Source organism: Hylobates moloch, unplaced genomic scaffold (genome assembly GCF_009828535.3).
Source record: "Hylobates moloch isolate HMO894 unplaced genomic scaffold, HMol_V3 SCAFFOLD_1, whole genome shotgun sequence".
In the NCBI taxonomy this organism is placed as follows: domain Eukaryota; kingdom Metazoa; phylum Chordata; class Mammalia; order Primates; family Hylobatidae; genus Hylobates; species Hylobates moloch.
This window is the reverse complement of record NW_026652276.1, coordinates 96272133-96295477: the sequence shown is the minus strand read 5'-3', so window position 1 is coordinate 96295477 and position 23345 is coordinate 96272133. Positions and strand designations below refer to the sequence as shown.

The 23345-nt window shown below is 46.3% G+C and overlaps 1 protein-coding gene across 1 annotated transcript in view; it reads left to right on the top strand.

Moving 5' to 3' along the window:
* LOC116810838 (E3 ubiquitin-protein ligase RNF216) overlaps positions 1–23345 on the top strand; it is a 105428-nt gene that overhangs the window by 20837 nt on the left and 61246 nt on the right. The window lies entirely within an intron of this gene.

Below are 23345 nucleotides of genomic sequence, written 5' to 3'. Positions count from 1 at the left end.
ATGGTAGAAGCACCTGCCTCTCCCCTTGGCCCGCCTTGGAGGAGGCTGGGAGCTGTGAGTGAACATGGACTATGCTGCCACTCTCACTCCCTCTGCAGGGCTGCTGTAGCCCCTCAGGTTTCTCCCCTCGAAACTCGCAGAGACAACTGCTGACCCCCTGGCAGGTGGCAGAGCCCACACCCACCTGCATTTCAGAGCCAAGGAAGTCTAGAGTCAGCGTGGGCTCCGAGGACCCAGCAGCGACCTGGGGCCTCAGATGTTGCCGACCTCCCTGATCCCTAGGAAATGGGCCTGGCTCTTCCTTGTCCCAGACAACATCCTGGTGCTCTCTTCTGGTCCTGAGCTGCCTTCATCGGTTAGTGTTTCCACCTTCTCAGGAGACCAGACACGAACCTCCTGCTCCATTCATATGAAGAGGCATTGTTTGGGACACGTCTTTTGCTGGGCTTTCATAGTAAGTTGTCTGTTTCAAGAGTTCTTTTGAAGCCCTTACGTGAGAAGTGTTGATCGATGTGCAGCTCTGCACAGCACTGGGTGCTGTGAGGCCATGAATGGCAGTGAAATGCATGGCTGTTGCTGCATCACAGTGAGGGAAACGGTATAGCTCAGTGGTTAAGACAAGGGATTTTGATATTAAACCCACTTATGCTTTAATTCTAGCTCCTCCACTCACTGGCTTTGTGACGTAGGGTGAATACTTGATCTCCCTAAGCCACATTTCCTTTCCCTGTACAATAAGAACGGTTGCACCTACCTCGTAGAGCTTTTGTGCAAAACCAATGGAAACAGCGTGGGTAAAGCGTCAAGTGCAGTGCCTGGCACTTTGTGTCATGAAGTAGTAGCTGCCCAGTGAGGACAGTGTGTGCAGATGTGCGGCCTCAGGAGATGAACGGAGATCCTAGAAAGGGGGAACTGCCTCCAGTTTTGCGAACCTGCTGCCACAAGAGCATGGAGTTCCCCTAAAGTGGGCAGGTGGAAAATCCCATCAGGGAGCAGAAGATGACTCATCACTCACCACTCAGCTCATTTCTGCCAGCTCCCCAGTGTTCTGCCATGTAAAGGGGTAGATTTTTCAAGCTGATTTTTTTGCTAACCGATACATTCTATAAGAAACGACAGCTCTCCTTTAGTCCACGTTATTCAAGTTCAGAGAAAGGCCCTGTGCAACCTGGAGAGAGCCACATGCTGGGGGAGGCTGTCGTGTGTGTGCTCCCACTCTCAGGGTCTGCACTCTGTCCATAGCACTGCTGTGCCCCTTCTCTCAGGTTTCATGTTAATTTCTTATTCCTACCCAGGTTTAGAATCTCAGGGATGACATTCAAAAGAAATAAGTATAAGAAGGGCCTAGAAACAAAGATGGCGATACACTATGCTAGAGAACTCAGAATTAGTCGCAGTGGAGACATGGAAATCCAGGGTTTGTCTTCTTGGTGCATTGGGCATGAGTTTTTGTCCTACTGGGAGGGCACTGGTCATCCTGCCCACCCACGGCAGCGGGCAGGCTTGGATGCCAGGGCTGCTCACCTTGGACTGTCCTTGTAGTGGAAGGACACACCTACTTGTCTCTTTGTTGTTGTTATTTTTGGTCTCTACTAAAACACACTGTAGTACTCACAGAAAAAGATTCTCTGTGGATTTTTAACGAGTTTCTATGGGTACTTAATTAAAATATAGTGGCTCTTTTTTGTGGTTTTGTGTACTAGTTAGCCATTGCTTCTCAGGCTTGTCACAGCCTGTGGGGATCGGAAGCTTGGAGTGGCCCTCTTTCTAGAAACCACACACCACCTATTAAGTTCCTTTGTATATTTTACTAAAATAATTTAATGACATTTTTCTGTGCCTGTGGCCTCATCAAAGGAGAGATGCATGTTAGAAATTTCCCATTAAAAATCCCTCAAGAATTGATACCTACAAAATATCTTTTTATAAGAAGTGTTTTACCTCCTTTTTGTCATTGCACTGATTTTGTGTTGCTAGGTGTCAGCATCCTGATTTGTTGTCGTGATCTCATTGTGATGTCCTTGAGAAGGGGCTGTGTGTGAGTGCACGTGTGCGACTTGTGGTGTGTGCTGAGGTGCAAAGTGATAGTGTTCCCTCTTTGCATTCTCAGCACAGAGCACTGCAGGGTTTCCAGCCTTCCAGGTAGAAGAGAAATTGTTGCTATGGTAATACCACAAGCATGAAAACACCCCCTGTCCCTGTGGGTGTCTGTGTCAGGGTGGGGAATGTGGAGAAGAGGAGCAGTAGCAAAGAGGAGTGTTTAGTAGATCGAGCAAGATGAGAGCAAAGCCTAAGCTGAGGCTGCTGTTGGGTGGAATTTCTTGTGTTTATTTTTGAATTCAAGGTCAGATTCCAATTGTAGTGTGGTAGCTGAGAACGTAAAAGGCCTTCTATTCCTCAGTGTCTTCCCTGACTTTGAGACAAAGAGAAAGAATACAGAGGGTCTCTGTCACATCTCCAGTCCCCAGAGGCCACATTGCCTTCCCACAGACCACAGTTAGAAAATGTGTGTCTGTATCTGTGGCCAGTACATCACTGCAAGTGGAATCAACCACCCAGCCCCAGAAAGCCTGCTGCCCTTCATGTCCAGTGTAACAGACTAAGGCAGCAGTCCCTGCCATCTCTTCTAAAACTAAATAACAGTTCGTGCTCTGTTTCTGTACAATTCCTCTGAGAAGGTGGACTCCGAATATCCTTGGTAATGCAGAGCAGTGATGAGAGACAAAATCCAATCTGCTGAGGTTGTGGGTGAGGAACACAACAAAAAGCTAGTATGCAATTCTGTCAGGTCATCAGGGTCAGTATGGGAAGAATAGCTTGAGCAGGGTGTTTGGCATCATAGTTAAAACAGGCTGAGGTCTAGGTATTTGCTAATAAAACTCTTCCTGGGTTTTAGGGGCTTTTTACTCCTTATCTGCTCAAAGTCACAGAGCTAGTAAGTGACAGCATCAGGAGTCAAATCTAGGGTTTCTCGTTGTTATTTGTGTTTTTAGGTGTGATTTTGATATGCTGAGTTAGTTTCAAGAGTCTTTATCTTTTGCAGATACAAACTGAAATATTTGTAAATGAAAAGATTTGTAATCTGGGATTTGCTTCAAAATTATGCTGAAGGAGGGGGAATGACTGAACAGGTAGGGTATAGATAAGCTAAGATTGGTTATGAGTCGATCATTATTAAACACGATAATGGGTGCATAGGGTTCATTACATCCTCTGCTTTTGTATATGTTTAAAATTTTCTAGAATAGAAAGTTAGTTAAAAAAAAAAAGTCAAAAACTCTAGCTGTCTTCCGTGTTAGCTTTATCTGTGCTCTCATTGTTTCGGTTTGCTTTGCTGCTTTCCAGTTCACTCTTGGGGACTGGAAAGACCCTTATTCGAATGTTCTGTTTTGTGGCTTGTTCACTTTTTTAAGAGATGAGAAAATGTGTAACATAACAGGAAAGTGTTAACAGCTTTTTGTGGAAAGGTTAAAGGGCTCTTCATCCTAGAGGAGGGAAGGCTTCCTGTGTAGTTTCTCCGCACAAGATTCTTCTGTATAAGTGGTAGAGACCTGGTGTTTTCCAGCTTCTCTGGGAAAACAGACTTAAACTACCTATGAGGAATCCAAGAGGCCGGAGCGGTGGCTCATGCCTATAATTCCAGCACTTTGGGAGAATGAGGCAGGAGGATTGCTTGAGGTTATGAGTTCAAGACCAGCCTGGGCAACAAAGCACAACCTCGTCTCTACACAAAATAGAAAAAAAATTAGTAAGGCATGGTGCTGTGCATCTGTAGTCCCAGCTACTTGGGAGACTGAGGTGGTAAGATCACCTGAGCCCTGAAGATCGAGGCCACTGTGAACCATGATCGTGCCACTGTACTCCAGCACGCATGCATGCATGTGTGCGTGTGTGTGTGTGTGTGTGTGTATTTGTAAAAGAATCTAAGACAGCTCACTGGACTTCATTGTAACTGATGAATTGGGTTCCCAGGAAACCTGGGGTTCTGTGTTGAGAGCATTGTACAGCCTGTAACAGACCCTCCTTGCTCCAGGACAACTGCTTACATGCAGTCCAGCTGCAGCCAGAAGAGAGCCCAAATGACCTTTTGAGTGTCCCTCTAGCCCAAACACTGTGATTTCTAGAAAACCGAAGATTTTAAAACTAGGATTGGCATTTGCTTTTCAAAAATAAACAGGCTAAGAGAGTGTCTCAGATGAAATCCCCATAGCCTCATAAAAGTACTTTTTTTTTTCAGTTTTATTTCCCACCAGAAGCTTGTATGAAAAGCATTTTAAGTTTCAAAAGCTGCCTATGTCTGAGAAGCTGATCCAGATTCTAGCCCAAAGAGAGTGAAATAGATCACAATTTCTTCCTCTCTTATCTTTGACTACAGCTTGTTCTTTTGCCCTTCTCTCCCCTGCTCTGTTAGACTTTGCTGCTAAAAACATCTCGTGTTCCCACAGCCCTCTTAGCTTCAAGGCCTTCTTGCCTCCCATAAAAACCTACTTTTCACCCTCAAGGCCAGCACCTACTACTCTGACCTAACCTGTTGTGCTCCTAGCTTCTGTCTTCTCCAGGTGAACACCCTTGCATCCTAAGCACCTCAAACTGCTGTGAAGATTCTTTCTTCGCTTCCCCACCTTCTGTCTCTGGACTCCATCAAAAACTTTCCCCAGGCTGGGAGCGGCACTGTGCACTTGTAGTCCCAGCTGCACAGGAGGCTGAGGCCAGCCTGGACAACATAGCAAGACCTCATCTCTTTAAACAAACAAAAGAATAAAAAAGCCTTAGCCCAGTCATAGTACAGAAGAGGCCAATGAGGGTTTTGTCCCTCACCTTGCCTGACACTTCATCTTCTCCTCTAAACACGATCATTACCAGCTGCCTGTCATCTGCCTATGTGGAGACATGTGGGCTGATTTCTGCTTTGGTTGAAGTCTGGTCATTCGTTCAGCAGATATGTATTGAGCATTTCTGTGCCAAAGGGAGTAAGAAAGAGAAAGGGCAACCACGGCCCTAACTGACCATCAGTGGGATGAGAGAGTGTTGGTAACTGCTGTGAGGAACACGCGGCTCTGCATGAGCGACGTGGGTCTGGGCCTGACCAGGCCGTGGTGGGGTCTTATTGGCGGAGATTGGGAGAACTTTACTCCAGGGCCAGAGAAGGACACGAGCAAAGCTGGGTGAGGGGTCAGCAAGTAGACAGGTGTGTCCAGAGCAGAAGGAAGCAGGACTTTGAAGATAAATAGACCCTGTTGAGGGCTTTGCAATGCAGAACAAAACAAGGAGGGTGGATTTTATTCTGGAGACTTCCCCTACCGCCCTCCCTGGAGCTGTTGCTGGCGTAATGGAGGGACACAGTGGGATCACATGCTGCTTGTGGGAGGGTGAATTTTGTAGATCCTTGAAAGGGAGTGGGAGGGGGCGAGAGATCAGATACAGAATATCAAGGGAATTGGAACACCTTGCCAATGTAGTTACTATGGCAAGTCATTTCTAGTAACCTGGGGACACGCAGCCCTCCCAGAGCCCGTTCATACAATGTTGCAGGTATTTGCTGTGATTACTTTTCCCATTTTCCAGAAGACCTAGGTGGGATTTGGCCGGAAGGAACCTGGTTCTAAGGGCAGGTTGGGGGCAAGAGGGGAGACGTGGGGCAGTAGTCAAAAGCGAGGATGGCAGCAGCCAAGGAAGAGGCTTTGGTGAAGAGCGGCCGATGCGAGACCATCGGACACGATCTTGGGCACGCGTGTCTAGGAGGTTGCCCCCGGCCTGCTCCTCCTTCCTGTGGTGTGTGTGGCTGCCCTGGAGTAGATCATTGGGCAGTTGCTGCTTTGCTGCATTCCCACTGGCCAGTGAATTTGTTTTAGTCCTCAGGTGCTTTACATAAGGAGGAAACCATGTAACCTTCACAAGTTTTTTCCTACTCATTTAAAAAGGCTTGTTTTCCAGCTGAAGGCATGTTGAATAAGCTTAATTTCTCTCACTCAGATCAGCTTAATTTCTCTGTGATGTGCATACAGAGAATTGCTTAATTCTCCTTTTGCAACATGTTTTCCCAGCTGCTGAGAGCCCTACTTTTTTTCCGTGGGCCTCCTGACAGAAATACAAACAATTTAAAGCTGTGCGGTACCAACTGCTGTTCGTCACCACAGGGACTGTGGATGTCAGTGTGTTTCCCCTTGGGCTGGATTTGTCTGGAGCTGGTGGATGCTTTCTTGTCCTTCCGTGCCTCCCGGGAGTCAGGGATCAAGGCCGTGCTGGGTTATGCTGAGAGCCAAAGCAGCTCCTTCAAGTGGGGTCCCCTCTCTGCCCAGCCTAGTCCTACATCCTTATTGTGTGAGGAAATGAAGTCTGTTACTTGGATGCGTTCTGACGGGAAACATGTTTTCTGTGGCACCTCTGCTTAGTCTTTCAATGCAACACAAACAGCCTTTTGATACCTTGTTTTGTAAAAAGTACATTTCCACAATGGGGCTTGACACTGTTCATAAATAAACACATCTGTTTACAGGCAAAGCAAGGGAAGAACACATCTGGGAACAGTTTGACCAGGGGTTTTGCTTTTCCCTCTGTGAATGCCTGGTGTGCACCATCCATCCGAGGGTGACTAGGGGAGAACACTATTCTGTGGCTGCCAAAACCACAACAAATGACAACTTTCCATTCTGTCATCTCTCTCGGCACCACTGCTAGCAACCAATTCATTTTTCTACCATAAAAGGGCAATAGAACTTGTCTATAGCCGTAGTGTCTTCTGCTCTGCAGAGAGCGATCAGGAGACCGGCAGGGAGAGGCACTCTCGGCAGTAGGCGCAACCGTGCTCACCCCGTGCCTACAGCCTTGCTTAGTCCAGGCTCCGAGACAGCAGCAGCCATAAGAAAAAACAGGAGAGGAAGGCGATGTGGCGCTTCTGCCGGGCCCTCAGACTGGGGAGTGTGAGGTCAGGACAGGCTGGCGTGTCGTTTTCGTCTCTGTGGCTGCTGGACGTGTGAATGTGTGGTTCAAACCTTGGTACAAGTTGCTGCACTGGGTCTGCGCAGGTGGTTTTGTATATTGGTATTTGGTACTCTTGACTTGCAGTTGTAGATGTTAGATTTATAAGTGGGACCCAGGAGGTCATATAACCCGGACATGCTTGTTGTACAGATGAAGAAGAACCGTGGATAGGTTAAGTGCTAACTTCATATAGCTTGAAGTCATTGAACTTCTTGGTTATATATGAACTTCGGGTTCAGGGTTAGCTCCCTAACCCATCTGTGTCCCCAGTGGCCCATTGGTGTACGTTTTGGCTCAGTTAAAGTTGAGCGACAGAAGCCTTAACTAATAGAAATACAGTTCTTAGTTGGTGGATTTGTATGTCAGTTAACCAGGGTCTTTGGAAAGTATATTGTCTTTTCTGTAAAATGCATGGGTCCTTTAGATGATTATAAATAAATGTTCAAAATCAAAACAGGAGTAGTTAGTAGGCAAATGCTTAGCTATTTTGACAACACCTAGAACACTTTGAGACAGTGGCCGTAAAATTTCTGCCCCATGCACCCTGGCAGACCAGGAGACCAGCCCAACACAAGCTACGCAGCTGCAGAGAATGTACTTTCCATAGGCTGAAGGGCATGGCCACCACACAAATCTCTGCTTCAGGACAAGCAGGTCCTCAAATTGAGCCACAAGCGGGCCTCATCCTTTTGCTTGGCTCCCTTGAAGGTTTTCCTATAAACAAGAACTGAGATTTGTTTTGTCATTTAAACTTACCTTAATTCTGACTGTCTGATCTCATAGCAGATGCTGGAACTGAACTAAGCATATTGCCAAGGGAATAAAAATTGTGTCCAAGAATCTTGCTGATCTGGAAGTTTTGGAGGAAAGCAGGGATTTTCAAGGTCAAACGTTATTACCCAGATAGTGCTGGTGGTCAGAATAGATTCTGAGCTCATTGGCTCTGAGTCAAAAGTTAACTCAGAAGTCATTCCTTAAAGAGAATATCATTGAGTAGCAGTGGCTGAAGCAAGCTCAGTGTGAATGATTCAAGTACTACATACCTAGACCTTGTTTTGAAGCTGAAAGACTTGTTTGAAAACTGTTCTAGCAAATAAAGAAATTGAGTAGGCAGTCCTAAAATGGAAAGTTTACAAAATGCCCTTTTTAGTAAGACCTTTCTGGATTCTTCTTTTCTCAATAGTGTAAAACTGACTATCTTAATCTATCAAAGAGCTAAGTGGTATAATTTCCTTGGCACTCTCCAAGACCTTTACTGCCTTTGGAATAAACCGATGAGGCCTGGGAGCATTCGTCTCACTATGCTTCTCTCATGTTCTTTGCTTGTGGAAACGTTGGAAGCCTTTGTTTTCTTGGTCAACAACAGCAAGTGAATTCCATCTTACAGAACAGTTATTAATTTTCGTTGTGTCATTTTTAAGGCTGATTTCTTAAGCAAATAGCATCTGCTTGTTGGCCTGAGAGTCTCCTCTACCCGCATCCATCTCTGTCTTTGCATGCCTGGGTGGCCTGGCCATGGGTGACCAGCTTTAGAGACATCAGCCTTCTTGCTTCCTAATTTGGTCACAGCATGCTTCAGGCAGTCTTGCCTAACTTTAGAACAACACAAGCACAGGGAGCAGCTTTGATACAGCAAAGGGGAATTTCCTCTTATCAAAAGACCTACAGTTCCCTTCTTACTTCCTCTAAAAAGAGGAATTGACACTTGGGGAGGTTGTAGCTTGCTCTGAAGTTCCCTCTTTAAGCTTGGCTTCTTCATGCCGGCTTCTTCCTAGCTAGTTCCTGCTCTTCCTCACATGTCTTAGAGCTTCTCAGCATTAAAGGAGTTTAATTTTATTCTTAAGGAAATCAAATGTAATACCCATCAGCAGGGAATAGTTTCAGGACATTTTGGTACCTCAATACAGTGGAGGTCCATACCGGGGAGTCAGCATTCATACTGAGGTTCAGCAGACTTTTTCTGTAAACATCCATACCAGGGGTCAGCAGACTTTTTCTGTAAAAGGCAAGGTAGTAAATATTTCAGGCTTTGCGGACCATATGGTATCTATCCCAGCTGCCTCACTCTGCCTTTATAGCGTGAAAGTAACCACAGACAGTATGTAAACAAATGAATGTGGCCGTGTCCCAGTATAATTATATTTACAAAAATTGGCAGAGGGCCAGATTGGCCAATGAGCTGTGGTTTGCCAACCCGTAGCATATAACATAGCGTTTAAAAGAATGATGTGGAATCCCGTTGTCTAAATACGGAGCTGTCTCCAAGATATTAAGTGAAAAAAGCAAGATGTAGAACAATGGGTGCAATATGCCCACAATTGTATCTTAAATGGGAGGAGGAAGAGATGCTTGCTAACACAGACATAAAATCTATTTGGAAGGATAGATAAGAAATGGGTAGCAGTGAATCGCTTTTGAGGATGCTCACCAAGGGTCAAGGGAGGAGGAGTGTGCATGTGTCACATTTTACACCCATTGTCATTAACTTAGTCATGTCTGAACATGAGCAAAAGAATTTTTATTTTGTTTGTATTAAGAGAACTTGAAAAACAGAAATGTAATTATTAAAATATGCTTGTGTATTTTCAAACTCCAAGCTATTCCTTCTGGTGTGTTGGAAGGCTTATTTTACCACCTAAAAAGGAGTGCCTTGCCTTGGGCTGGAGGCGAGGGATGGGGTTTTGTGGTGTGTGGAAGGAGCTGGAACTGAGCAGCTGTGCCTTTCTCCTCGCTCGCCTTCTGCACAGGCTCTGCTTGCAGCACAAGCTCAGGCACTGCGGGACAGGATGCAGCCAGTGAGAAACCTTGGACCAGAAGTCAGGGCCCCACGGGAATTAGTACGGCTTTTAGTAGTTAGAATTCAAGACCGCTTCCAACTGCTGCCTTTTCCCACAGAGTATGCCTGACTAACAAGGATGGATTCTGATTCACCCAGCGTTGCTGTGACCGCTTTTTGAAAATGTCTGGTTTGGGTTGCGAAATCAGCAAATAAAGTTGTTACTTTCCTAGTATGTAAAACAGTTCGCTTTTGGTATGTGAGGAACAAGTAAAAGGCTTAGTGGCAAATCCTTGTCTACTTAGAAGGCAGTGTAGATATAAACAACTAAAAAATTCACATTTGGCTGCCAGCCTCGATTCATAGTTCCCTCTTCCGTCTCCCAAGCAAATATTTTTCAAATAGCCATACTAAGCCTTTTCCAGGCATAATTTGTGGGCTTATTTGCTGTCATTCTATTTTTCAGCAAAACTCTGGATAGGAGTGTCGGAAATTATACCTTTTGAAGTCCCTCCTTGAAAACATGGAGATTTGTAGGGATGCAGAGGCAATTGTAACAATATAAAGTATTCTATCTCTTCTACTAGAGTAGGAGGGCCTGGCTGTCGGCCCCCGGGGTCTGTCCTTCATTACTTGTCTTGACTTCCGCTGTAAAAGCATTAAGTGGGAAGGTAGCAGTTCTGCTGAACAAGCAGGCATTGCCTTCTGTAAGAGAAGTTATTTAAAACATCGAAAATATGTTTGAAAGATATTGATGTAGTTTCCTCTGACCTCAATTTCATACACTAGTAACTCTCCAGTGTCTGCAGTTAGTACTGATGGACTCCTTGCTGAGTGGCCAGAACCATGTGTCCATGCCACATAGAGAGGAGATTGTACTTCACTTGATTGAGGACACTAAGAAGTTGTGATTTGCCATACATGTTGCCCCTAAAGAGAAGCTGGGCATTTTAAAGAATAGACTTAAAACTAACACACATGGCCGGGCGCGGTGGCTCACGCTTGTAATCCCAGCACTTTGGGAGGCCGAGGCTGGCGGATCACGAGGTCAGGAGATCGAGACCACGGTGAAACCCCGTCTCTACTAAAAAATACAAAAAATTAGCCGGGCGTGGTGGCGGGCGCCTGTAGTCCCAGCTACTTGGAGAGGCTGAGGCAGGAGAATGGCATGAACCCAGGAGGCGGAGCTTGCAGTGAGCCGAGATTGCGCCACTGCACTCCAGCCTGGGCGACAGAGCGAGACTCCGTCTCAAAAAAAAACTAACACACATACTCTGTTTCTCTCACACACACATTCCCCCTCTCCCCTTCTCTTCTACACACACCAGCACTGCCTTCCCCACCCCCACCATAGCTCTCTCCATTACTGCCTTTAACCTTGAAACCTCTCTTGTACACTTACCCATTCATCTGTTCCTGCTCTTGTATTATTAATGGGCCTGGAGCAATCCAGCCAGAACAGGAACACTGACATTACTAATTACTGCTTATAACTGAGAAGTAAGGAGCAGTGAGTAAAGTGGGTCACAAGACAGTGTCCTAGCAGTCAAATGCTGCTGTCGGCCTGAGTGGTGAGGTGTCAGGTGGCTTGTCTCCCCATCACCACGGGTGGACCTGGCAGAGCACCCTGTTGGCATGAGCAAAAATGCTCTCACATTGATCACCCAGGCTCACCATCTACACACACGGTTAGAGAAATGGGTGTGCTTCTGTGGGAACTTAAAACATGGCAGATCAACCCCGTGAGAACAGACTTCTTTGCATGGCTGTGTGAGCTGGGAAGAGACAACAGGCAGAAAAGGTGCTGCAGGGGGTGTGTGGAGGTGGCGCTTCAGCCTCTCCTGGCTGTGTGCTGGATAAGCCCTAAACCATAGGGTCCGAGTTGACTCATCTGTAGGTTCTCTTCAGCCCCCAAATCGCAATTCCATGAGAATGTGTACATTTTACACATGTGCATATGTGTTATTAAGTGTCAGGCTGGTGTGGCAGAGCTGTCCTGGCAGAACATGTGTGTGTACATCCCTGCAGGCTGTCGGGGGCATGAGCGCTAGTGTGGGCTGTATTGTAGGAGCATCAACAGAGAAGGGCGAGATCTTCACTCCCTCTCACTAACCCTGAGCACTTCCCACTGCCTTTGTGGACCTCTGTTTGCTCTTCTGTAGAATGGGATAACAGTGCCCAGTCCTGCTTACTATTTAGGGTTATGTGATGCTTGCAGATGTACAGGGAAAGCAATGCTGATGGGAGCTGCTGAAGTTTCTAGGGGAGGTGAAGGTGGCGCCACCTCCCCTGGTCTAAGTGGTAGATGGTGCAGGGAGAGGAGAATTTCATTCTGGGGCAGCAGCTGATAGATTCCAGGTCTTTAATACTACCTGGGAAACCTTAACAAAGCAGTCAGTCACCAAAACTAACCTAGCTTCTGAGCATTGCTAACCATGCTTTTAGAGAAACAGGAAGTAAAAAGGGTCTTTAAAATCTTTTTTCTTTTTTTTTTTTTTTTTTTGAGATGGAGTTTTGCTCTTGTTGCCCAGGCTAGAGTGCAATGGCGCGCTCTTGGCTCACTGCAACCTTCGTTTCCCACGTGCAAGAGATTCTTCTGCCTCAGCCTCCCAAGTAGCTGGGATTACAGGTGCGCACCACCATGCCTGGCTAATTTTTTGTATTTTTATTAGAGACAGGGTTTCACCATGGCCAGGCTGGTCTTGAACTCCTGACCTCAGGTGATCCGCCCACCTTGGCCTCCCAGAGTGCTAGGATTACAGGCGTGAGCCACCCATCGCACCTGGCCATAAAACCTTTAAAGATATAAGTAAAATATAATACAGGTGAACTCGGCAAACAAGGGGGGTTACCTGCCCTCCTCTTCTCTTCTCTTTTCTGTTCTTTTTTTTTTTTTTTGAGACAGAGTCACCCAGGCTGGAATGCAGTGGCACGATCTCGGCTCACTGCAACCCCCCGCCTCCTGGATTCAAGTGATTCTCCTGCCTCAGCCTCCCGAGTAGCTGGGATAACACCCAGCTAATTTTTTTGCATTTTTACTAGAGATGGGATTTTGCCACGCAGGCCAGGCTTGTCTTGAACTCCTAACCTCAGGTGATCCACCTGCCTCGGCCTCCCCAAAGTGCTAGGATTACAGGCATGAGCCACCACGCCTGGCCCTTGTACTATTTATTAAATTCTGCATATCTAAATTATTTTACTCAAGTCTGTCATGTAATTACAGCCCTAAAACTACAGTTCTTATGCTTTAAAAACTTGTAGGAAGTCCAAGAGAAAAGGAAAACTACTTGACTACCAGCCTAGGGTTTTTTGTTTTTTTGTTTTTTTTTTAAGAAAATGGCCTCCAGATAGTGGGAAATTATTGATCACTTGACAACAGAAGGGATGTGGGTTTCTAGGTGCCCTGCCTCCTTGGCTTAGGATGTTTTGCCTTTCCCTTTTCTTTTTCTTCCTTTCTTTTTTTTTTTTTTTTTTTTTAAATACTACAAATATGGTCATTGTTGAGAAAGTCTTAGAGTGAGTCATGGTTACAAAAACTGAGCGTAACTTCTGTCACTTTTCCTATACCTCACAAACTAGCCAAAATGCTGCCATATCAGCTTCTGGAGCCAGGCCTGCCCTTTGCCCCCCTCAAGCATCCACCTCCCCAGACCCTTAGCGCTGCACTCCAGGGCCCCCTTCCATCTCCCTCCTGTGCTTTTGGTTCTCCACATTGGCTCACAAGGTACTGATGGTGGTGCCATATAATAGGATATCATTTTGTTTCACAGAATCGGCAGCCTGTTCTTTTATGAGAGAGGAAGCCACAGCAGAACCAAGTAACATGCCAGGCTTCTCAGATCCCCTTGAAGAAAAGGGAGTATTTCCTTTACTTAGTTTTGTGAACATTTTTCCCTCTTCTCTCATTCAATCAACATTTGAGTTCAGACTTAAATTTTATATTCAAGAACACAGTGCTCTGCACAGTAATGTTAGTAGCTGTTACCATCATTTGGGAATTCGTATCATACTTATTAAGAGCAACTCTTTCACTAATAAGAAAGCTAAATAAACTGACAATTGCCCAATCCTAAGTCACCCACAGTTTTACAGATATCCCAGTCCAAAAAAAATAGAACAAGCCTGATAATAAGTATGGATAAGAAAGTCTCCAGAAGATACACTCACTGTCAGATGAATAAAGCAAGGTAAGGTGTGCAGAGTGAGCCTTCTGCTCACTTTGTATAAATGTAAAGGATAAAGCTGGTAAATACATGCACCTTTAACTTTTTTCTTCAAAACTTAAGCATGAAACACAAACTGCTACAGGAAGGCTTGACAAGAGGGGAGTTTTTGCTTTTCGTTTATAATAACTTCTGTATTTCTTAGCACATGCAGTATGTGTTCTTCTTTTCACTAGTGTCAACAGAGATAGGAACGTTTAAATTTTTTAAAAAAGCTTTAGGATAGAAAAGAGGTGTAGCTGGGCACATTCCCCTGACATGTGGTTTGTCCGAAATAGAGCAGCCCCTTGTTTATGGTTTCCAGATACGTGAGTCTGTTTTGTTATGTATAGTTTTTACCTTGGCTCAATTTACTGTCTAGTTACATTTTAACAGCTTTCTACTCTACTTTTTCTCTCAATATAAAAGTAATTGAAAGAAGACTAATCATTTTTGAAATGCTTTCAGTTTTACACAGTTCTGTGCTTTTAACAGCAAAGTGAAAGCCTGGTGTCCCCACCAGCCAACTGTGGGAATCCAGGACATAGAGCAGGAATAGCTGCTGTTTATTTACTGCTCTAACTACCTCTTCGGTTCCATTTGCAGTCGCTAGTTCCTTCCATCAGGCAAAGTGAAAATTGTCAGAATGGCTGTTTTTCCCTCCTGGAAAACAGAAAAAAGAATATGGCAAGATGTTAACTGTGGCATGACAGTCCGGGATTCTGGACACAACCTACATAATCTTGCTTCAATCTCTCTGTGACTTGGTTTCCTCATCTGTAAAATGGTGAGATCATGATCTCTACCTCACCCACTGGGTTGTCTGAAGATTAAAGGAGGGGATGTTTTCAAAACTCTTAGCACCTTTAAACTTTAGGTCCTTGGAAATGCTAGTGGATTCATTTATCTTCTCCTTCCTTAGATGCTTGGAAAGTAAGACACTGGCATTTTTGTCATTCTTGATCTCCTGGTCATTTGGGGGCACTTGATTTCTCTGTGTTGGTTTCTTCCTCTGTAATGAGATCTGTTAATCTCAGGATTTCACAAGGGGCAGAGGGGCTTGTCACAGCCTTTTAGACCTAGAAGAAACTTAAGATGTCATTTAGGTCCACAAGGGCCAATATGAGAGTCTTTCTACAGTATCTTTGTCCAAAAGTAGATGTGAGTGGACTCTTCGGTTTCTAAAAATCCCACATCATGTCCCCTTAATTTCTTTTCTTTCTTTTCTTTAATTTTTTTTGAGATGGAGTTTCACTCTTGTTGCCCAGGATGGAGCACAGTGACGCAGTCTCAGCTCACTGCAACCTCCGCCTCCCAGGTTCAAGTGATTCTCCCGCCTCAGCCTCCCAAGTAGCTGAGATTACAGGCGCCCACCACCATGCCCAATTTATTTTTGTATTTTTAGTAGAGATGGGGTTTCACCATGTTGGCCAGGCTGGCCTCAAACTCCTAACCTCAGGTGATCTGCCCACCTCAGCCTCCCAGAATGCTGGGATTACAGGCATGAGCCACCGTACCCGGTGTTCCCTTAATTTCTAGATTTTCATTTTGAACCTGGTGTTTCTATAACATTCACTTGACTGTGGTGATGAATCCAATTAGAATAATCAGGGCTCTGCTTTTATCTTTTAAGATAGGGGTCCCCAATCCCCATCCCCAGGCCACACAGGAGGTGAGCAGTGGGCCAGTGAGTGAGCATCACCACCTGAGCTCTGCCTCCTGTCAGATCAGCAGCAGCATTAGATTCTCAGGAGCATGAACCCTGTTGTGAACTGCTCATGCAAGGGATCTGAGTTGCACACTCCTTATGAGAGTCTAGTGGCTGAAGCCATCTCTCCACGCCCTGTCCGTGGAAAAATGGTCTTCCACGAAACTGGTTCCTAGTACCAAAAATGTTGGGGACCGCTGTTTTAAGATCTTCTGTAAGTAATATTTCATTGCCGCAAATAGCACTACCTTTGAAAGCTTGTTTGACAAAGCTTCCAAACCCAGCTCACGTATATTTAAAGAAATAGTTGACAAGTGCAGTTCTAAGTGAGCCTCACAATTTAGAACATCAGTTTAGGAACACTGGCATGCATTGTACAGATTTGGCTTTCCTGCCTCAGCTTTCCTAAAGGCACTGATGGTTAAGCAGCACGTAACCAGAGAACAGATAACATTCAGACTCTTAAGCCACCACTGTGTGACTGTCCGCACATCATTTACTCTGACTTTCCTCATCAGAGAAATGGGGATCCTGTTTTCTGTCCCAGCCCCCTTCAGGGTGGTTGTGAGAAGCAAATGAGGCTGCAACAGGTAAGGGCTCTTTAACAGAGGTGTCAGAACCCCCACAGAAACCACGTGGCAGCAGCGGTGTTCTTGAGAGTTTGGAGAAGCATGCTCCATTTTATTTTATTTTATTTTATTTTATTTTATTTTTTATTTTATTTATTTTATAACAGAGTCACACTCTGTCAACCCAGGCTGGAGTGCAGCAGCATGATCTCGGCCCACTGCAATCTCTGCCTTCTGGATTCAAGCAATTCTTCTGCCTCAGCCTCCCGAGTAGCTGGGATTATAGACGTGCATCACCACACCTGGCTAATTTTTGCATTTTTAGTAGAGACAGGGTTTCACCATGTTGGCCATGCTGGTCTCGAACTCCTCACCTCAGATGATCCGTCCGCCTCAGCCTGCCAAAGTGCTGAGATTACAGGCATGAGCCACCGCGCCCGGCCCACACTCCATTTTAGAAAAGAAGGTTGGGGAATTTCCATGTGGGACACACAGCATATAGAGATGACCAGTCTCCTTAATGGTTGATTAACAAAGAGAGGCTGTTCCTGGAAGATTGACATGAAGCTGCGCTCAGTAACAAGGGAAGAAATAGAAGGGAGGACGCAGTGCAGCAGAAGCCAAGGATGAGGGCTACTGTTCCTCAACCCAGAGGAGCAAAGATCAGAAAGAGTTAAAAACAGAGGAGATTAGGCCGGGCGCGGTGGCTCACGCCTTCAATCCCAGCACTTTGGGAGGCTCAGGTGGGTGGATCCTGAGGTCAAGTGATCGAGACCATCCTGGCCAACATGGTGAAAACCCCGTCTTTACTAAAAATACAAAAAATTAGCTGGGCTTGGTGGCAGGCGCCTGTAGTCCCAGCTACTCGGGAGGCTGAGGCAGGAGAATCACTTGAACCCAGGAGGCAGAGGTTACAGTGAGCCAAGACTGAGCCACCACACTCCAGCCTGGTGACAGAGCAAGACTCCATCTCAAAAAAAAAAAAAAAAAAAAAAAACAGAGATTATCATTGGTTAAATTATGTGGAGCCTTAAAAGTGAAGATGTTTATCCAGACACATTTTTCAGAGCTCAGTATGGACTGAGATTGTATCTGCATTCTTCCTGCCATGTTTTTACAGTGTGCGCTTCATGGAAGTTTTTTTTTCCGAGACAGAGTCTTGCTCTGTCACCCAGGCTGGAGTGCAGTGGCGCGATCTTAGCTCACTGCAGACTCCGCCTCCCGGGTTCACACCATTCTCCTGCCTCAACCTCCCGAGTAGCTGGGACTACAGGCGCCCGCCACAACACCCGGCTAATTTTTTTTGTATTTTTAGTGGAGACGGGGTTTCACCGTGTTAGCCAGAATGGTCTTGATCTTCTGACCTCGTGAGCCACCACGCCCAGTTGGAATTTTTTATGTAGTTTTCTACAAGGTCAGTACATAGAAATGCATTATAGTGCTCCAAATATAAAGAATTCACATACTGAGAATGTTTTGCTTTTGTCCAGCCGCCTTAACATACATATTTAATTACAAGGCATGAGGATTAATGGGGCTTTGAATATTTAAAGCTCTTTTCCCAAGATGAATTTGATTTAACTACTGAGATGGGCGTCTGCAGTGCTGGTGACTTGCCATGTGGCTGGGAGTTTGAGAGCAGAGGAGGTGAGACCAGGACTGCTGTCAGGTTGGCTTCTGGTGTTTTACTTCCTTTTCCACTATGCCCCCTCCCCTCTCACTTTTAGCTCACCACTTTGTCTTTTCAGTTTGCTGAGGAAAGAGGAAAAAGTAGTAGAATTTGCCTTGATGTAGTTCACCGTATAGCTTGCTGTTTTCAAAGTTGTAATGTTTAGTGTGCATCCCTTAGTGTCTAGGAAAGTAATGTAACAGAACAATTTCTATAGCCCTGCCCTCAACAGTCCTCCCTTACACCCTGGCTTCCATCCCAGGGCTTCTCTGGGGAGGAGGAAAGAACACAGGCCAACAAAGCATGTACCCAGAAAGGGGCCTCCTGACGTCATTAATCACGTTTTATTCATGGAATTCTGAAGATGGAGGAGATCAAGAGGCTCTGGAGCAAAGAGGGGGAGATGGTTTTGTTCATGCTCACTGTTTTTTTCTATCTCCAGCTACCACAGCCAGGGGAGCTACCTCCATGCCTACCCATCCGTAGTGGACATTGTCCATGGGCAGCCCAGTCACTGGAGGCTATGAGCCTCCAGTGAGGTAGAGAGGCAGAATAAAGAGTGAGCTGCCAGGACCCAAGATGGTGGCTTGAGAGCAGGCAGAAGCTGCCTTCATCCAGAGCGTGGCTCACCGTCAGCAAGAATCCTGGGCACTCTCTTCACCCCTCCACCTATGCTGTGTAAAAACTGCTTAAATCTGACACCCCCCCACACACATCATGAAGCCTGTGGGGTGACAAAGCTACAGACCAACACCCCACCTCACCCCCAGCCCCCCATGCAGGACTCCCAAGCACCCTTTCCTTCTTGGGGAAAATTTTACTGACCTCTCTTTTTGTCACCTTAAAAATGTGAGGCATGTCATTTGGTTTACTAGAGGAAAGAACTCTGTAAAGGTAAAGTTTTGTTTTTCCTAACTATATGTGAGGTGCCTTGAAGAAGACATTGCTTGAACACCGGCTGGAATTGCTGCTAGGGTGTTGTTCAGTTATCAGTCAAGTTCCTTTTTCTCACTAGCAAGGGACAGTCACCACAGCCTGAGTGGAACTGGGAAAGCTACGTGGCTACATGGGATGGGCTTTGCTGCCCCTGATGTCAGCCAAACTTGATTTCCAGCAACCCCAGGGAACATCGAACTGCATGGGGCCAGGCCCAGCAGAAGCCAGCAGCTGGTGCTTCCTGGAATAGGCCAGGGCTGACAAACTCCAAGAGGAGCTTAAAGATCAGCATTTGTTTTAATACAGAGGCTCAGCTTAGAAGGCCCAGCTTGTGGGCCGGGCGTGGTGGCTCACACCTGTAATCCCAGCACTTTGGGAGGCCAAGGCGGGTGGATCACGAGGTCAGGAGATCAAGACCATCCTGGCTAACACGGTGAAACCCCGTCTCTACTAAAAATACAAAAACAAAAATTAGCTGGTGGCCTGTAGTCCTAACTACTCCGGAGGCTGAGGTGGGAGAATGGCGTGAACCTGAAAAGTGGAGCTTGCAGTGAGCCGAGATCACGCCACTGCACTCCAGCCTGGGCGACAGAGCGAGACTCCGTCTCACAAAAAAAAAAAAAAAAAAAAGAAGGCCCAGCTTGTGGAAACACAAGTCCCACCATCACAGACCAGCACCTGATACTGCCAAACCAAATCAACTTGGTGCTGCCTTGGTCTTCACACATCCTGCCACAAGACCCCTACTGGATCTTGACCTTAACTCAGCAGTAGCCAGCCTTCTCACCAGACACAAGTGATGCCCGTCCCTATTCTCTGTGCAGGCTGGACAATTCATGTCTTGTTTATCTCTTCTGTAATGATGGCCATAGCAACTAGGCTGTAAATTCTGCTCGGCTTATCTTGCACTTTTAACAGGTTTTATCCATAGACACTGATAATTGTATGGCTCATTGATTATCTACTGCTCTGCTGAGCACTTTAAAAACAATTCCAATTCCTAATCCTCATAGTAACCCTGAGAGGGAAGTGTTGACATTGTCCCCATTCTCCTCGTTGGGGACACTGAGGCTCCAGGTTAAGTGTGCACTTGAAGGGGTAGAGCCAAGGTTGCAACTGGCGCCTCTCTCCCATCACGAGACTTAGAGAAGATCTTATCTGTTCAGAGAGCTCTGATGAGGTGGTTAAGTCATGATGCTATGTGCCTGTGGCCTTGGTCTCTCCACATGGAGGATGGGGGTGATACAGGACCCACCTCAGGATGTGGTGAGCAGTCTGGCAGCACCACTTAGATATAGACACCTCTGGGCACTGTTGCAGGAAAATAGAGTTGGAAGCTGCAGTGAGCCTCCATCTTGTGGATTGTACCACTGCACTCCAGCCTGGGTGACAAGAGACCCTGTCTCTTTAAAAATAAAACAAAATCCAGCAAGGTCTTTTGTTTCCCCACTTTTTTTAATGAATAAACAAAGAGGCCAGGAGCTGCTAAGGGCTACACAGATTCCACTGGCCCTGTCTCCATTCCTTCTACCATGTGATGCTGCATTTCTAGCTTGTGGTCTGGTGTCTGTTTTTTGTTTGTTTGTTTGTTTTTACCACATAATTATAATCATTCCATACATACAGTGTTGTGCCCTGCGTTTTTGTTTTTTGTTTTTTAACTTAGCATGACATAGCACTTTCTGCATTCTTAAGGAGTTTGTGACCCTGTCATGGGTGGCTGTCATTCCACCACACAGATGTATGTTGGTTTACCTATACTTGCTCCTGAGTTGGAAATGTAGAGTTTTTTTCTGGTTTTGATGCTACATTAACGCAATGCAAAGCTTTATCTGTTTTTGTTTTTTGTTGTTGTTGTTGTTTTTTTGTTTTTTTTTTTTTTTTTTGGAGATGGAGTCTGGCTCTGTCACCCAGGCTGGAGTGCAGTGGCTCGATGTCTGCTCACTGCAAGCTCCGCCTCCCGGGTTCACACCATTCTCCTGCCTCAGCCTCCCGAATAGCTGGGACTACAGGCGCCCGCCATCGCGCCCGGCTAATTTTTTTGTATTTTTAGTAGAGACAGGGTTTCACTGTGTTAGCCAGGATGGTCTCGATCTCCTGACCTCGTGATCCGCCCGCCTCGGCCTTCCAAAGTGCTGGGATTACAGGCGTGAGCCACCGCGCCCGGCCAGCAAAGCTTTATATGTAAAGCCTTTTCTTTTTTAGAATTATTCCTTAGAATAGATCCCTAGAGTAGGACTCTTGATTCCAAGAGAATCCATTTGCTTAAGACTCTTGGAGTACAGTTTCAAATTTCTTTCCAAAAGTGTTGCACATGATTATTCTAACTCTAGTACATGCTACTTACTTAAAAGTAAAAATGTCAGCCGAGCGCAGTGGCTCACGCCGATATCCCAGCACTTTGGGAGGCTGAGGTAGGTGGATCATTTGAGGTCAGGAGTTCAAGATCAGCCTGGCCAAAATGTTGAAACCCTGTCTCCACTAAAAATACAAAAATAGCCCGGCGTGGTGGTGGGCACCTGTAGTCCCAGCTACTCGGTGGCTGAGGCAGGAGAATCGCTTGAACCCAGGAGGCAGGGGTTGCAGTAAAGTAAGCCGAGGTCGCGCCACTGCACTCCAGCCTGGGCAACAGAGTGAGACTGTCTCCAAAAAAAAAAGAAAAAAAAATGAAAATAAAACTGTCATCTCTCCTTTAGGCCAGAGATTGGCTGCTCCAAGCTAAGTAGTGACATGTGCTCCATGGCTGCCCTTTTAGAGGGACGGGTGTGAGGGTAACCTGGTCAAGTAGCCTCTGAGGTGATTGATTCCAAAGGATTTCAGAACAAGATAGGGATTTTTGGAGTCTAGATTTGAGCAAAAGTCAGTGTGGGCCGGCATATAGGTACAGAATCTGCCAACTTTGCAATTTAGAAAAGGGGAAAGAAAGCCAACGGTTTTTCCTAGCAGCGTGGGCCCGCATGGTCTCAGGCGCCTGTGTCTGCTGAGTGGACAGGTCTTCAAGCATTTCTCCATCATCCCCACCCTGAGAAGAGGCAGCAGCCGGCCACAGAAGCGGCACACACAGAGCCAGAGTGCCAGTGAGCTGTGACCCATTGTCTAAGGTTGCTGTGGCGCAGGGAGATTGGTCATCTTTGTAGCATTCTTTAGAAGACCCCTGGGGGTTACCACCCTTAGGGGCTACACAGATCCTGTCTTCGTGTTGAACTTGCTTTCGAAGTTGACCTTTTCACCTCCTATCCTCCTTTTCTGGGTGTTTCCTGTTTATGTAGTCAGGATTGAGGGATGGCTGTTGATTAGATGCCATGGCCAGTCAGTAAACCAGAGTGTTGAAGCTGAGCAGTGTGGTTTGGCAGTATGGTCTGGTAAGTTGCAACCAGTGAGACTTGGGCCAGCATACCAGACAGAAAACTATCCCCAGTTGAGGAATGGGACTCGTCATTGACACTTCCTAAGCAAGAACACCATTGAAAGGTTGTCAGTGTGGTCAGTGGGTAGGGTTAATCAAGGAGGGAGGAAGATACTGTCCTTGGTGCTACAGGTCCTGCCTAGCCCTTGAGGCTTGAGAACACCCCTTGGAATAAACTAGAGAGGGAGGCACACTGGGTCAGGGCTACAGATTTCCTCCCAGAAGCTTAGAAGCTGCTGGGGACATGGTAATCCACAGTTGTTTCTGTGTAGCTATAAAATGTGACGTGTTTGGGGCCAAGGATGACTTTTCTCTTTCAGAATAAAGTTTGTATTTTTTCCTAACACAGGTAAATGATGGGAGATGAAACTAGATGATAATTCAGATTCTGGCCCTAGATAATTGCTTGGATTTCCTGAGGTAGGGAGGTTCCTACATTAGGCATAGTATGAGAAACATTGAGGGTGCTGCTAAAGGCCCAGGTGGCTCTTCAGTGTCTCTGAAGAACCACAAACGATTCAGGACTTGTCCAAATTATAAGCAAGAGGCTTGGCGTTCAAAGAGCCGGGGACAAGCTGTTCAGGTGAAAACACAGGAACCGAGACCCCAGTGTGGGAAGGGTCTGCGGTATCTGTGGGGTATGGCTGGAGGCAGCAGCATGAGAGAGAGTGAGGGGTGGGACGGCCTGAAGTCCAGGCTGTCCGCCATGGCCCAGCCAGAGGGGATCTAGGCTGGGTTCTGGACTCAGATAGGAGTGGGTTACGTGTGAGGTGCATTTTGGAGGCGGAACAGAAAGGACAAGCTGGAATGAGTGGGGGTAAAGAGAAAGGAGGAATTGGGTTTTGTTGCATGAGCAGCCAGTGGATGGCTGTGTCCTTCAGGGATACAGGGGAGCCCAGGGGCCAGAAGTGGTGCTTCAGACATCTTTTGTCTGGGGTGCCTTTTAGACATCCAACTAGAAGTGTTGAGTGCTGGGCGTGGTGGCTCACGCCTGTAATCCCAGCACTTTGGGAGGCTGAGTCGGGCGGATCACAAGGTCAGGAGATCGAGACCATCCTGGCCAACACGGTGAAACCCCGTCCCTAGTAAAATACAAAA